Source organism: Rhinopithecus roxellana, chromosome 3 (assembly GCF_007565055.1).
Source record: "Rhinopithecus roxellana isolate Shanxi Qingling chromosome 3, ASM756505v1, whole genome shotgun sequence".
Classification (NCBI taxonomy): Eukaryota; Metazoa; Chordata; class Mammalia; order Primates; family Cercopithecidae; genus Rhinopithecus; species Rhinopithecus roxellana.
This window is the reverse complement of record NC_044551.1, coordinates 100,555,751-100,572,096: the sequence shown is the minus strand read 5'-3', so window position 1 is coordinate 100,572,096 and position 16,346 is coordinate 100,555,751. Positions and strand designations below refer to the sequence as shown.

The following is a 16,346-nucleotide window of genomic DNA, read 5'->3' as shown; positions in this document are numbered from 1 at the left end:
CCACTGTGTGGTCTGCCTTTTTCATGATCTGTTTGCCTCATGGTTAGCTAGGGCTAAGAGTTCAGTCTGTGGCCAAGGGTAGGGTGAAGCTATATGAACCATTTAGGTTTTAAACCTATCACTTCCACGTCATCAAAAATAACTAACCACAAACACAGGCATTAGAAAGTAAAATTCCCATCCTGGTATGTTCAGTCTTAACTTTTGAGATCAGAGAGTTGCAAAATAATCATTTTCTAAAAGTCTAAATTACTCCACAAAAGTTGTCTTGTGCTCTTTGTTAATATGCTTCAAATAAGAAATCATCAGCCTGCCTTCTATTGCTATAGAGCAGACATTGTGTACTTCTTGCTATGTACTAAAAGCTTCACTTAAATGCACTGTATTAAATTAGTTATTCCTTACAAAGCTCTACGAAATAGCTATTATTCCAGTATTACAGATGGATAAACTGAGGCATATAGAGATTAAGTAACATGATAAGTGGTAGAACTGGTATTGCAGCTGAAGCTGTAGCTGCAAAGACTATGACCACTCTGCAGTCCTGCTCTCCACCCCCAGTAATCTTGAGCTACTGCCATCTGCAACAATAAGCACAGACTTGCTTTCTCCTTTTGTTTTTCCTTTTTTGTCATGATTCTATCCATTCATGGTCCAATTCAAATGTCGGCTCTCTCAATCGCTTTGCCTGGGACCCTCACCCAAATAGTAATTCTAATAGTTTATCAGTATTCCCATAGTACTTTATTCTTTCTTTTAACTTGACACCATATACTAATGCAGATGTTCATCTATGCCTGTTTCTTTCCTAGCAGGCTGGGAACCACAGAGTTGTTACATCCTGTATTTCCAGAATCTATATAACATCTGGCGTATAGTAAGAACTCAATAATGATTTATTACATTAAATTGAAATAAAATAGTTGACACTGGGCCTTAGTATGAATCTGAAAATAAAAAAAAGAAAAGAAAAGAATTTATATAGCTGGGTATTTCTGGATTGCAATACATAAAATATTCACTGGGTTTATTTAATATATATTTAGTACCAAAACTTGGGCAGGTGTGCAATTTAAAGTGGGCTGGGGAGGGAGCTGGGGAGGGAGTCATATCTTCAACTCTTGATCTGAAGGGATCTTGGGGAAAAATAAAGTTTACCTTCTGGTAAAGGTGTATTTGTAACATATCTGAAAACTTCATTAAATGTTATTTCATTTCACTTTGCCACATGCCAGTCTGGTTACAAGCTGACACACTTATACCATAGAGTTTAAAGCTGAAAGCAAAATGATTTTATGTCTTCCTTGATTATGGCTGCCTCAGTGTACTGTTATGAAAAAAAGTCGATTGTATGTTTCCTGCTAGCCTTTTTCCTTCAGTGCAGCTCCCCATGTGCATGGAGTGGGTCACACATGTCTTCTTCTCCATGTTGCTGGTGTGCTTTGGACATGGGTATCATCATGGGTGGTATCTGTCTCTAGCTATCCATCATCATCTCACTTTAGACATTAGTAAGTCCTCCCAAAGGAGGTCGGAAAAAAAAAAAAGAAAAAAAAAAAAAAAAAGCAGTCCAATGTCCTTGAAGAGAAGATTTTGTTTACGCTTGAAGATGTAATTACAGTTACCCTATACTGGTCAATGATGGGCATTCAACTTCCTCTCTTTTAATCATTTTCCACATCCACTTTGTCACCAACATATGTCAGCAAAACCTTCATGATATATCTTAAACCTGACCAATTTTGTGCTACTGCCACCCTAGTCCCTTTCTTGTCTGAACTTATATTTATTATAAAATAACTTTTCTAACTTGCCTTCTGGCTTTCATTCTTGATGTCTGTTCTCCACCTGCAACCACAGTGAGAACTTGAAATTGTAAATCAAAGCATGTCACCCCTCTGTTTTCAAACTTCCATTGGCTCTTGCTCTCTCTCTCTCTCGCTCTCTCTCGCTCTCTGTCTCCCCCTCTTCCTCTCCCCTCCCTCCCTCCCTCCTTTCCTTCCTTCTTTCTTCCTTCTTTCTTTCCTTTTTTTGAGATGGAGTCTTGCTCTGTCACCCAGGCTGGAGTGCAGTGGCACAGTCTCAGCTCACTGCAACCTCCGCCTCCTGGGTTCAAGCAGTTCCCCAGCTTAGTCTCCTGAATAGCTGGAATTACAGGCAAGTGCCACCGTGCCCGGATAATTTTGTATTTTTAGTAGAGATGGGGTTTCACCATGTTGGCCAGGGTGGTCTTGAATTCCTAACCTCAGGTGATCCACCCGCCTTGGCCTCCCAAAATGTTAGGATTACAGGCGTGAGCCACCGCACCTGGCCTCAACCTCCATTGGCTTTCATCACACTTAGAATAATGTCCAAAGTCATTACCATAGCTCTGCATGACTTGACCCTGGCTGTCCCTTCAAACTCACTTTCTACCACTCTACCACTTGCTCACACCACGAAACAAACTGGCTTCTCTGATGTTCCTAGAACTTGTCAAAGACATTCTTAAGCCCAGACCTTTGTACCTGCCATTCAGACCCTCTGCCTGGAATACTCTTGCTCCACACATTCACAGTGTTCGCTTCTGTTTAATTTGTCCCTGTGCCAGAAAGTAGCTTGTCTAAAAATATTTCTTTCAGATATACTCTATTCCCTTACTGAACTTTCTTTCTTCACAGTATTTTGATTTGTTTATTATGCATTTTCTACTAGAATGTAAACACTCTGAGATCAAGGACTGCTTTGTTCATCATTTTATTCCTAGCAGATACATATGGTACATAGTAGATAGTCATTAAATATATGTTGAATAAGTGCAATTTAACTTAGTTCTAGATCTAACATATGGGTTCTTAATAGCATCTTTGCTTAAATGTTGGAAAATTTGAGTTGCTCAATTTTGACAACTGCTAGTAACCTTTTAGGAAAATTGTTGCAAATACTTAGTTCTTCAGTTTTTGAAGAATGTTACTGATATAGAAATAAAACAAAAGATGATTTACAGACAGAGCAGTGGAGAGAGGGTAATTGGAAAAGAGAAAGATGGACTTTTTATTGTTTTCAACAATTTAAAGTGTGAGTACTGTGTTGAACCACTTTGCATATAAAGATCCACTGAAAGCTTGTTAATATGACTGATAAAAATGATAGGAATAGATATTTATATCTTTTTAAGTCTCAGTTAGTAGTCAGTACATTTGAGGTAATGCTTTAGACTTTAAACTTTGCCAAGATTTGCCAAATTTGCAATCCTTTTGGAAAATGTTATCTGAGCCTGGCTGGGTACCTGGGAAAGATTTATGGAAGTTGTTGAACGTTACAAATAGGAGGAGGAATTCGTTCCATTCTTTGTGGGTTGAAGTTGAAACATACTGGAAGTTACAGGCCTCCGTGTCTTTCACTTTCGATGCTTGGCTGCATTTAAACTCCATAAGCAAAGATTAGAGTATAACAGTAGCATCAGCTGATAAAGCCTAGACTCACATAGCTCAAACCTTTAGTTTGAATGACTCAATTGCACTCTTACTTGGTGACTTTCTAAAGGAAACTATTTAGTATGCTTAGTATATCATAATACTCCCCAGGCCATCTATTTTAAAACACAGCTCATATGTAAGTTGACAGCATCCCACAGCTCTGACCCCAGTGGTGGTGCTGACAATAGCTGGGCAATTCACTGAAAACCACAAGATACATTTTGCACTGTGGATTTGATAATGGGTTGTAGCCTTTCACTACTGGAGAAACAGAGTTACATAATTTTGGAGAAGTAAGAGACTTTACATGGCATCTACTCAGACTGTTGCTCTTTACAATTACCAGAAACCAGTCCCCAAGCAGGGAAGGGGCAAGCCATTTTCATCAACAAATGAGCTGGCAGTAGAGCTGAAACTGGAATATGGTCTTCTGATTGCTAGTCCAGAAATCTTTTACTTTGATGGGGTTGGGGAGCATACTTTATTGTAAGTTTCACCAGTGTGGCAGGCATAATTTTGGCCCCCATGACCTTCATCTCTTGATGTTATATCTATAAATATGTTTTCTCACATGCCTAATGGGACTTTCAGATGTTAGTAATGTTACTAATCAGCTGACATTAGCATAGGGAAATTATCCTGGATTATCTGGTTGTAACCAATGTAATCACATAAACTCTTAAAAGGAGACAAGAGATCAGCAAGATAGGAAGTAAGGAAGGATCAGACATGCCACTGATAGCTTAGAAATGGAGAGTTCAGGAGCCAGGGAATGCAGGAAGCCATGGGAAACTTCAACCAACAGCCAACAAGGAAATGGAAACCTTAGTCCCACAGTCACATGGAACTAAACCTGCCAACAACTCGAATGAGCTTAGAAGGGGATATTCCCCGGAGCCTCCAGAAGAGAATGTAGTGTCAATAATACCTTGATGTCAATTTCAGAATCCAGCTGAGTCATGAAAACTGAAAGAACCAGTAGGTGTTGTTTTAAGCCACTAAGTTTTTGGTATTTATTTTTTTAGAGCAGCAATAGAAAAAGGATGTAACCAATTGGTTAAAATGCTTCTCCCATCTTTTCTTAACCTTTGACAAGTGTCCTTACAAGAGTGGCAACATTTCCTTCCCTACATAGGCAAATGTTTATGAAAATATCAAATTGCATTATAACCTTTACCCATGCACTAACAGGGCTTCACCCATCGCGGGAAAGTGTCCTTCAGATCTTTCCGGAGGCCTGCAGTGGGATGGATTACTTATGCCCTCTCACCAGTTGCCCCTTTCTCTCCTTCTCTGGCCCATCTTGCCCATTTCCAGTGCTTTGTCAATGTCCCAGTACATCATGAGTGACTGACATCCACCAGTACATCATGAGTGACTGACATCCAAGATAAGGGAGATGCTGCAGGATGCTCCCCAAGCTTTGAATTCCAAGGAGTAGAAGCTTGGTTGGTTCTGCACAGAGGCAGGGAGAACAGCTGTCCCTGTCTCAGAGCCACTCATAGTCACTGGGCTCCAGAGCAGCTCTCCTGGTGCTTGGGGGCCTCATGAGGTCTTTTCTGCTTTCTGTGCAGAAGAACCTCACGGGATCCCTTGATTGCTTTCCACGTTGTAGCATCTCTTTCTAGAAGGAGAATGAAAACCACTTTATAAGACATGATATGGGAATACTGGCCTCCTCTTTCCCGTGGCTCCTCACCCACTGAAACATCTCTCAGTTATAAAACAGAAACTCTCACCTACTCTAATGAAGACAAGCCAGAGAGTAGGCATGAGAGTATGTGTGTTTGTGTGTGTGTAATCGTTAGTGGTAACCAGCACAAATGTTCCCTATACATCTATGAATATGAGTCATTGGCACCTGATTAAAATAAATCAGACAGGCTTTACAATCTCTCCCAGTATATATTGATAATAGGCATTGTAGTGGGCTGAAGGGTGTTCTTCAAAAAGATATGTCCACCTGCCAATCACCAGAACCTGTGAACATTGCTTGATAAGGCAAAAAGACATAATTAAGTTAAATGTTTTATGAAGAGGAGTTTGTCCTGGATTATTTGGTGGGGACTAGATCCAATGATAAGTTCTTATAAGAGTGAGGCAGAGTGGAGATTTTGACAGACACACCAGGTGGAAGTCAGACAGAAGAGGAGGCAATGTGTCCTTGGAGGCAGAGATTGAAGTGATACACCCTCAAGCGAAAAAAAAAAAAAAATGCCTGAAGACAGCAGAAACTGGAAGAGAGAAGTATGCGATTCTCCCCAAGTGTCTCTGATGCAGTCCTCCTGAGACCTTGATTTCAGACTCCTGGCCTCCAGTATGATGAGAAAATAAATTTCTCTTTTCTTAAGCCAAGGTTACAGTAATTTGTTATGGCAGCTGCAGAATACCAACATAGACAACACACCGTTAGGTCTTAAAATTGTGTAAAACACATAAAACTCTATTTTAGACACTTGTTTGTAAACAGAAGAACATGTAAATTAGTGTTAACACTATCAGAGGTTGAACTTAGAATATTAGGTGTAAGTATTTGTCAATGAGATTGCTCCCCTTAAAAGCCTATAACATTGTTGTACTGGCTGTTGCTAATCAATTTATATTATTGAAAGCTTACTCTGAGTAGATCAAATCAATACGCCAGAAACCATGAGGGAGGGGGAAACAGCGAATACAATGAAATAGTAAGAGTAATAATAGTGATAATATCTGGTACTATTCTAAGTGCTTTGCATATAATACATGTCACTTTTACAACATCCCTGTGAGGCTGGAACTTTTATTATCCCACTGTACAGAACACCGAGTAACTGAGAGGTTAGGCAACTTGCCCAGGGTCTTAGAGATGGTAAGTGGCAGAGCTGAGATTGAGTTTGTACTCATTTGACTGCCACTAACTTTGGGTGATGGAGAGAAGTATACCTCAGAGGATAGAGAAACTTTCAATTGCTGTCATGCCCAGCTACAAATAAACTTCAAAAAAATCACCACCATCTGATAATGTACTTCCTGTGTAGGATAATTTCTGCAGAGTGAGTCCAGATTCTTAGCAGACCTGTGATAATATTAATACCTTGTTCTAAGTATTCAGTTTTTTCCTTAGGGCTGGGTTCACTCATGGAGGACTCATGAGAGAGTAGGAGAACGTTGCACCTAAGCTCTGTTTTTTCTTTCCTCTAATTTAGATATATACAGATCTCAAAGTCTCTGACAATCAAGGCTCTGTTTCTACATAGGGCTTATGGGAAATAATCACGCCCCCAGAACAAGATCCTTTTTATTGGAAGGATCACTCGTCAGGGAGGCGAAGGGGGAAAGGCATGGCAAGGCCTGTTTGTTTGACTTCTCCCAGCTCCTTCTTTGGAGCAGTTTTGAATTTCCTGGCTCAGCTGCCCCATCACAGGCAGATGTTTGAAGCTCTTGTGCTCCGTGAAGGTGAAAGAAGCAGACAACCGCCTATGTTGTTTCTCTTTTTTTAGGTGTTTTTGTTTTTGTTTTTGTTTTGTTTTTGTTTTCTGACAGTCTCACTCTGTTGACCAGGCTAGAGTGCAGTGGTAAGATCTTGGCTCACTGCAAACTCTGCCTCCCAGGTTCAAGGGTTCTCCTGCCTCAGTCTCCCAAGTAGCTGGGATTACAGGCGTGTGCCACTATGCCCAGCTAATTTTTGTATTTTTAGTAGAGATGAGGTTTCGCCATGTTAGCCAGGCTGGTCTCAAACTCCTGGCCTTAGGTGATCCTCCTGCCTTGGCCTCCCGAAGTGCTGGGATTACAGGTGTAAGCCACTGCGCCCAGCCTCTTCTCTTTTTCTCCAAGTTGATGGACAACAGGGTGTGAACTTTGAAAACCAAAGAATCATGGGGCTTATGAGGGTTGAAACTGCAGCAAACAGATGCCTCCTTTATAGCTGGAGAGGCCGTGAGAGGAGACTACCTTGTGGGCAAGAACTCAGGATGTGTGAGACAGTGTGCCAAAACAGTTAACAGAAATTATGAAGCAATTTCGATTTATGTTGCAGCAAAAAGAAGGAACAGAGGAAATTGAACTTCCAGTGAGGTCTGATAATTAAACTCAGGCGTACTGACAGGGTAGCTGAACACAACAGATAAATAACTACTTTCCGGTAATTATAAGGCAGGATGGTAACATACTAGACAAGCTGGCTTGCTCGGTATTTTCAAGGCTGACATTTCGATTCTAGGGGATATTTGGATCTGTGCTAACAGATTTCTTTCTTTTTCCACACTTGCTTTTCCTTTTCCACTCCCCATTGCTTGCTGAAAATAAAATGTGATTTTAAAGTGCCACTGTTCAGCATGTTTCATGCATTCGCTTCGCCTCACATAGCAGACCTCAAAGCCCACTGCTGCCGGACACAGTTGCTGAAGTGGCGTCTGCTTTTCTAAACACTGTAATTATTTTAAAGATTTTAATCAGATGTCCCCTATTAGAAGAATATGGTGCAAATCACATAGTCCATTTACAATCCTTCCTTAGCCATAGACTGCTAGAGTTTTTAACTAATCATTTCCTAGCACAAACACTTCTTTTCACAAAAAGGAAACGGAGGCAATGGGTTCTTGTCTAAGATGCACTATTTTCAATAGAAATAAAGCAGACACTTAAGTCAAGGGAACAAAACCATTCTCTTTTGTGAATAGGGATCACGCCCAGACACCCACTTTTCCTTCTGTCTTTGAGAACAATATTAAAATACTTTTAAGAGGGGAATTTACATAATAGAATACAGATGTTGCCGTTTGCTATGCGATGTGTAGACTGTAGACTGCATGGTATATAGACTTGATTTTCAGGCAGAAATGTTAAAATGAGTGTTTTTTTCAGTGTCTGTCCCATAATCAGACCATCCCATGAAGAATGAAGATCTGTCCCTGTAGGTCTCTAGCCTCAAGGATCTGCTGTGTCGTGACTCACATTCCAGATGGTATAGATTTACTTTGTTGACCCAAACCCCGTGTTTTCTTTCTTTTTTTTCTTTTAATTTAAAAAAGCAGTATCATAATTTATTAATTGTTCTCAGGGAATGAACTTCCAATGCCCATCTTGTGGCCTGGCAGGGAGAAATTTCCCAGTTCTGTTTGAGCGAGCTGTCCACTCCATTTGGCACTTGAACAGGCTAAAACGGAATGTCTTTTGTTGTAAACACCTAATTTGTTCATTTTGAACTGTCTGAGTAACTGGATCAAAGACCAGTGTCAAATGCCCAAAGCAGTGTTTGTCAGCAGTGGACTTTTTATTCTTCTTGTTCTATAGCAACTGAAAGGGAAAAAGACTCGTACTGTATTTCCACAAAAGCGTAGGGAAGCTCGCGTTGGCAGCCTCTTGCAACAGAATGAATACATGCTACTGAGTACAGACCATTTGTCTCCTGATTACAACAGACCCCAGGGGAACTGGTGTTGGCTTTGAATTCCACCTCTCTTTTACTGAGCGCCTCCTCTCCGTGATAGTTCCACCCCCAATCCTCACAGCACAGAGCGCCAGGGACTCAGATCTCCTCTCTGCTGTGGGTTTTAGTCGCTTTCTAAATTCAAACAGGGCTCTCTTGTTTGAAATGTGTTGACTTGTCTTGAACAGTAACATATATTTTTAAACTATTCTCATTTGGAATTCAGCAGTGGCCATAATGAATGCCTTTAGTGCTCCTGTGTGTTTGATATGCACTGATAACAAGGGCTATGGTGTAGAGGAAGGAAACAGAGAATGGCAACCTAAAAAGTCACCCAGTTCCTAATATTAAAAATGGTACAAAAATGGTAGAGCATACGATGGTCTTACTTGTTATGTGTGAACCCACCAGACCATTTTCCCCATTGATTTATAAGGGCTCATGTTGTGTTTTTCTCCCTGCAATATTTTTTGGAAATGGATGAGAATGTGTCTTTATTATGCTAAGAGTACAGCTTTATTATTAGGCAGTCTTGAGGGCTGCTGGGATGTATTCTCCTTAATTACACCTATTTTCACTGATATTCCCTAAGAACCTGCTCATATTTCCACTGGAAGGCCAAGTTTGGCCTAAAAGGTTTACTTCCTACTTAACAGCAGTTGCAGTCATTAACATTTTTTTCTTGTTTAGTTTTGCTTTATTGTTCATTTCCTTTAAAGGAAAGTAGATCATAAAACATTTGTGAAAGTTTCCTCTATTTCAGATTATCTGAATTTTTACACATTCGTCTCTGTTTTTTTCTTATATTCTTTATTTTCCACCCTTGCGGTTATTTTTTCTTATATTAAGAAAGAGAAAAGAGGCGAGCTGTCATTTGACAGTCTCTTTTCCATTATGTTTGCACTGCTGGGAAACGCTGGAACAAAGGCATTCGAAGTGTTACTGAATGGGGATCAGCATTCAGCCCTGCTGGTGAGGCTGCAATCAGCCTGACTAGGATGAAAATGCGTGCTTTTCAACACTGGTTGGAGATGTTTGTGTTTATCTTTGGAATGCATGCCTGGTCCATGCAGTCACGTGATGTGTTTTTGCCATGTCCTTATGTGTCCCAGCTTTTTCTGTGGTAGAATGGAAGAAATGGAATGTGACCCATTAACCCTTAGTCGGTATGAAGTAATCCAACAGATACTTCTCAAACAAAGAGTCCCTGCTCATGTCAAAGTCAATTTCTAAAACATGTTTCGTTCCTGTCCTGTTCTAGCCAGATGTGCGTGTGGAGAAGCTATGCCACTTCTGCTGACACGTTGGTAGCGAACAGTCCTGGGGTCATAAATAGCAAGAATGGGATGAACCAAACAGGCAGTAGGTGTCCTCAGGCCTGGAAAAGGCATAGGAGGGTTGGGGTGGTTAAGTCACAGTGTTTATATCTCCCATGTGCCTAAGATACAGAGAATTTCTACCACCCCCAAAATTTTATTGTGCCATTTCACAGTCAGTTTCGTCCCCAGCCTACAAGTATCCCTGTAGATTAATTTTTCTGTGAACACATTTTCTTTTGAATTGCCAAGCCATGTCATATAATGTATATGTCACATCAGAAAGACAGATAGTACTGCTTTTGGACTTGAGATCTTGGGTCCAATTTATATTAACACTTGAATTCATCTGACAATATCAAATGTAATCTCTGTGTATTGAAGATTTGTTGCAAACTGTTCTTTTATTTTCCCCCCAAACTATTTAGTACTGATGACACTTCCTGAAAAATAAAGAGACTCAGTGGATATTTATAAGTATTTGGTTTATAAACTGCTAAGCAAAGGTCTTTCAAGAAAAATAAAGAGACTCAGTGGATGTTTATAAGTATTTGGTTTATAAACTACTAAGCAAAGGTCTTTCAAGTTAAAGTTTGAAATGGGCCCAACGGCTCCAAGGGTCCTTAGAATAAAAGTTTCATAGCACAGTTGCAACTCTTAAAAACGTCTTTGAAGCTGAATGCATTGGCTCACGCCTGTAATCCCAGCAATTTGGGAGGCTGAGACAGGTGGATCATTTGAGGTCAGGAGCTCGAGACCAGCATGGCCAACGTGGTGAAACCCTGTCTCTACTAAAAATCCAAAAAAATTAGCTGGGTGTGGTGATGTACACCTGTAATCCCAGCTACTCAGGAGGTTGAGGCAAGAGAATCGCTTGAAGCTGGGAGACAGAGGATGCAGTGAGCCGAGATCACGCCACTGCACTTCAGTCTGGGTGACAGCGTGAGATGGCATCTCAAAAGAAAAATAAAACAACAACAAAACAACAATAACAAAATTTAAAAAAAAAATCCACCTATTTGAGAGCTTGTTTAAATTTTCTAGCAGGAGATCGTAGCTATTCGTATACCCTTGATGGAAGACTGGCCCTCCTTTATCAGGGATGGTTATCCTCTTTGACTGAGCATGCATCTTCGGGAGGAATGCACAAAGAGCGGTGAGGGAGGAAGGCGACACCCACCTAACCAGCCAGATCAGCCAAATCAACCCTGGTGATCAATGGGGTGACGTGTCACAGCCAGATCACCCTCACATCTAGTAACTTTTTAAAAAACCTCTTTGGATTTGCTAAAACTATCCTTCTCTTTGTAGAACACAGTGACTAATGTCCATCATTCTCTCTCTGCAATCATCCAGCTAGTGGGCTGTTCTCCGGGGGGATTGTACATTTGCCTCACCTGTTGAATTGGTGCCTACCAAGCATTTATTATGTTTATACTACACAAATTTTACTTCCTATTGTTATTATTTAATTTAATAAATATTATACCAAGTGGCAAAACATGAATGTCAGGGAAAGAGTTTTGGGTTTCTCTGGGGAGAAATTTAATGTCAAGGAAAGACAAAGTTGATTTTTGCTGTGTTGTTGTTGTTGTTGTTTTTTAAAGAAAGCCCCAAAACTTGCTATCAAATTAGGTGGATAAGATAACTATAAAAAAATAAATACATAAAAAAGGAAAGAATGTGTCTTTAAATTCTAAGACATCTAAAGAAACAGTCAGAATTCAAAGCTGATGCATCTTGGAAGTCCCCTCCCCTCCTCCCTTCCCTTCCCTCCCCTCCCCTCCCCTCCCCTCCCCTCCCCTCCTCTTTCCTTCCCTTTCTTTTCCGACAGGATGTCCCCTGTCAGCCAGGCTGGAGTGCAGTGTCACAATCATGGGTCACTGCAACTTCCACCTCCCATGCTCAGATGATTCTTCCACCTCAGCCTCCCAAGTAGCTAGGACTACAGACACGCAGAACCACAGCTGGCTAATTTTTGTGTTTTTGGTAGAGCTGGGGTTTCATCATGTTGCTCAGGCTGGTCTTGAACTCCTGGCCTTAAGCAATTCCCCCACCTTGGCCTCCCAAAGTGCTGGGACTACAGGTGTGAGTCACCATGCCTGACTTGTTTATTTCTATTTAATAAACTACTATCTGGCACTTTCAACGAGTCAGGTGCTGTTCTAAGGATTTTTCATCCTCATAACTACTGTGCATGGTAAGCAATGTCCCATTTGATATATAAGGAAACTGAGGCACAGAGAAGCTATGCAACTTCCTAAAAGTCACACAGTTAGCAAGTGGCAGAACTGAGATTGAGAACACAGTAGCTTTGTCCAGAGCCTCTTCCCTTCCCACTGTGCTATCCTGCCTCTCTTTATCCACCACAATTTATGCAACTGTCCAACTAGCATACCCACTTGCCAGGTGGGGAAGGCTGTGGTCCTTCATCAAAAGACTAAAAATAAATGAATGTCTAAACCAAATTTACACTTTAGTTAAACTAAAATGCTTACCACTCTTCCTTTTTAAAAATTATTTTAATTTTTTTTTGGGAACAGGTGGTGGTTGGTTACATGGATAAATTCTTTAGTGGTGATTTCTGAGATTTTGGCACACCTATCACCTAAGTAGTGTACACTGTACCCAATGTGTAGTCCGTCATCTGTCACCCTATCCCCACCCTTCCCCCCAAGTCCCCGAAGTCCATTATATTATTCTTATGCCTTTGTGTCCTCACGGCTTAGCTCCCACTTATAAGTGAAGACTATATGTTTGGTTTTTCATTTCTGAATTACTTCACTTAGAATAATGGTCTCCAACTCCATCCAGGTTGCTACGAATGCCATTATTTCGTTCCTTCTTGTGGCTGAGCAATACAACTTTCTCATGGGATTTTTTTTTTTTTTTTTTTTTCTTGCTGGTTTGTCAGAATTCCTTGTTGATTCTGGGTATTAGTCCTTTGTGGATGCATAGTTTGAGAAGATTTTCTTCCATGTGGTGGGTTGTCTGTTTACTTTGCTGATTTTCTTTTGCTCTGCAGAAGCTTTTTAGTTGATTAAGTCCAACCTATTCTGGTTTGTCAGAATTCCTTGTAGATTCTGGGTATTAGTCCTTTGTGAATGCATAGTTTGAGAAGATTTTCTTCCATGCGGTGGGTTGTCTGTTTACTTTGCTGATTTTCTTTTGCTGTGCAGAAACGTTTTAGTTGATTAAGTCCAACCTATTTATCTTTGTTTTTGTTGTATTTACTTTTGGGTTCTTGGTCATGAACACCTGAGCCGGTGTCTAGAAGAGTTTTTCCAAGGTTATCTTCTAGAATTTTTATGGTTTCAGGTCTTGTATTTCAGTCTTTGATCCACCTTGTGTTGATTTTTGCATCAGGTGACAAATGAGGATACAGTTTCATCCTTCTACATGTGGCTTGCCAATTATGCCAGCACCATTTGTTGAATAGGGTGTCCTTTCTCTATGTTTTTGTTTGCTTTGTCAAAGATCCACTGGCTATAAGTATTTGGCTTTATTTCTGGGTCCTCTATTTTGTTTCATTGGTCTAGGTGCCTATTTTTATACCAGTACCATGCTGTTTGGTAACTATAGTCTTGTGGTATAGTTTCATGTCGGTTAATGTGATGCCTCCAGATTGTTCTTTTTGCTTAGTCTTGCTTTGGCTATGCGGGCTCTTTTTTGGTTTCATATGAATTTTAGGATTTTTTTTCTAGTTCTTTGAAGAATGATGATGGTATTTTCATGGAGATTGCATTAAATTTATAGATTGCTTTTGGCAGTATGGTCATTTTCACAATCTTGATTCTACCCATCCATGAACATGGGATGTGTTTCCATTTCTTTGTGTTATCTATGACTTCTTTCAGCAGTGTTTTGTAGTTTTCCTCGTAGAGATCTTTCATCTTCTTGGTAAGGTATATTCCTAAGTATTTTACTTTTCTTGGAGCTGTGGTAAAAGGGGTTGAATTGTTAATTTGATTTTCACCTTGGTCATTGGTGATGTATAGCAGTGCTACTGATTTGTATACATTGATTTTGTAAAGTGAACATCCTTGTCTTGTTCCAGTTCTTAGCGGAAATGTTTTCAACGTTCCCCCATTCAGTATAATGCTGGCTGTGGGTTTGTCATAGATGGCTTTTATTACTTTAAGGTATGTCACTTTTATGCTGATTTTGCTGAGGGTTTTAATCATAAAGTGATGCTGGATTTTGTCAAATGCTTTTTCTGCATCTGTTGAGATGATCATATGATTTTTCTTTTTTACTTCTGTTTATATGGTGTATCACATTTATTAACTTGCATATGTTAAACCATCCCTGCATCCCTGGTATGAAACCCACTTGGTTATGGTGTATTTTTTTTTTTTTTTTGATATGCTATTAGATTCTGTTACCTAGTATTTTGCTGAGGATTTTTGCATCTATATTCATCAGGGATATTGGTCCGTAGTTTTCTTTTTTGTTATGTCCTTTCCTGACTTTGGTATTAAGGTGATACTGGCTTCATAGAATGATTTAGGGAAGATTTTCTCTTCCTCTAGCTTTTGTAATAGTTTCAGTAGAAATTAGTACCAGTTCCTCTTTGAACGTCTAATAGAATTCAGCTGTGAATCCATCTGGTCCTGGACCTATTTGTTGGCAATGTTTTTATTACTGTTCCAATCTCACGACTTGTTATTGGTCTGTTCAGAGTTTCTGTTTCTTCCTGGTTTAATCTAGGAGGGTTGTGTATTTCCAGCTGTTTATTCACCTCCTCAAGGTTTTCTAATTTGTGTGCAGAAAGGTGCTCACAGTCTTGAATGATTTTTTGTTTCTGTGGTATCAGTTTTAATATCTCCTGTTTTATTTCTAATTGAGCTTATTTGTATCCTCTCTCTTCTTGTTTAACTATTGACTTTCAAAAACCTTTTCAAAGAACCAGCTTTTGTTTCATTTATCTTTTGTATTTTTTTGCTTCAGTTTCATTTAGTTCTGCTCTGATCTTTGTTATTTCTTTTCTTTTGCTGGGTTTGTGTTTGATTTGTTCTTGTTTCTTTACTTCCTTAAGATGTGAGTTTAGATTGTCCACCTGTGCCTTTTCAGGCTTTTGATGTAGGCATTTAATGCTATGAACTTTCCTCTTAGCACTGCTTTTGCTGTATCCCAGAGGTTTTGATAGGTTATGTCACCATTATCATTCAGTTCAAAGAATTTTTAAATTTTCATCTTGATTTCATTGTTGTCCCAAAGATCATTCAGGAGCCAATTATTTAATTTCCATGTATTTGTATAGTTTTGAGGATTCTTTTTGGAGTTAATTTTCAATTTTTATTCCACTGTGGTCTGAGAGTGTGCTTGATATAACTTCAGTTTTCTTAAATTTATTGAGAGTTTTTTGTAGCCTATCATATGGTCTATCTTGGAGAATGTTCTAGGTGCTGATGAATAGAATGTATATTCTACAGTTGTTGGGTAGAATGCTCTGTAAATATATGTTAAGTCCATTTGTCTGTGTTATAGTTTAAGTCCATTGTTTCTTTGTTGACTTTTTGTCTTGATGACCTGTCTAGTGTTGTCAGTGGAGTATTGAAATCCCCCACTATTATTGTGTTGCCGTCTAACTGATTTCTTAGGTCTAGTAGTAGTTGTTTTATAAATTTGAGAGCTTCACTCTTAGGTGCATATATATTTGGGATTGTGATATTTTCCTGTTGGACTAATCTTTTTATAATTATATAATGTTTTTTGTCTTTTTTTCACTGTTGTTGCTTTAAAGCCTATTTTATCTCATATAAGAGTAGCTACTCCTCCTCACTTTTGGTTTCCATTTACAAGAAATATCTTTCTCCATCCTTTTACCTTAAGTCTTTGTGAGTCCTTATGTGTTAGGTGAGTCCCTTGAAGATAGCAGATACTTGGTGGGTGGAATTTATCCATTCTGCCATTCTGTATCTTTTAAGTGGGGCATTTAAATCATTTACATTCAATGTTAGTACTGAGATGTGAGGTACTGTTCTATTCATCATGCTAGTTGTTGCCTGAATACATTGTGTATGTGTGTGTGTGTGTGTGTTTCATTGTGTTACTGTTTTATAGGCTCTGTGAAATTTTTGCTTTGAAGAGGTTCCATTTTTGTGTATTTCCAGCTTTTGTTTCAAGATTTAGGACTCCTTTTAGCATTGCTTGTAGTTCTGG

The 16,346-nt window shown here is 39.4% G+C and overlaps 1 pseudogene; it reads left to right on the top strand.

Annotated features, from left to right (window-relative positions):
- The window catches only part of LOC115896357, a 94,965-nt pseudogene extending 86,080 nt beyond the window's left edge, over positions 1-8,885 (top strand).
- The last annotated feature ends 7,461 nt before the right edge of the window (positions 8,886-16,346 follow it).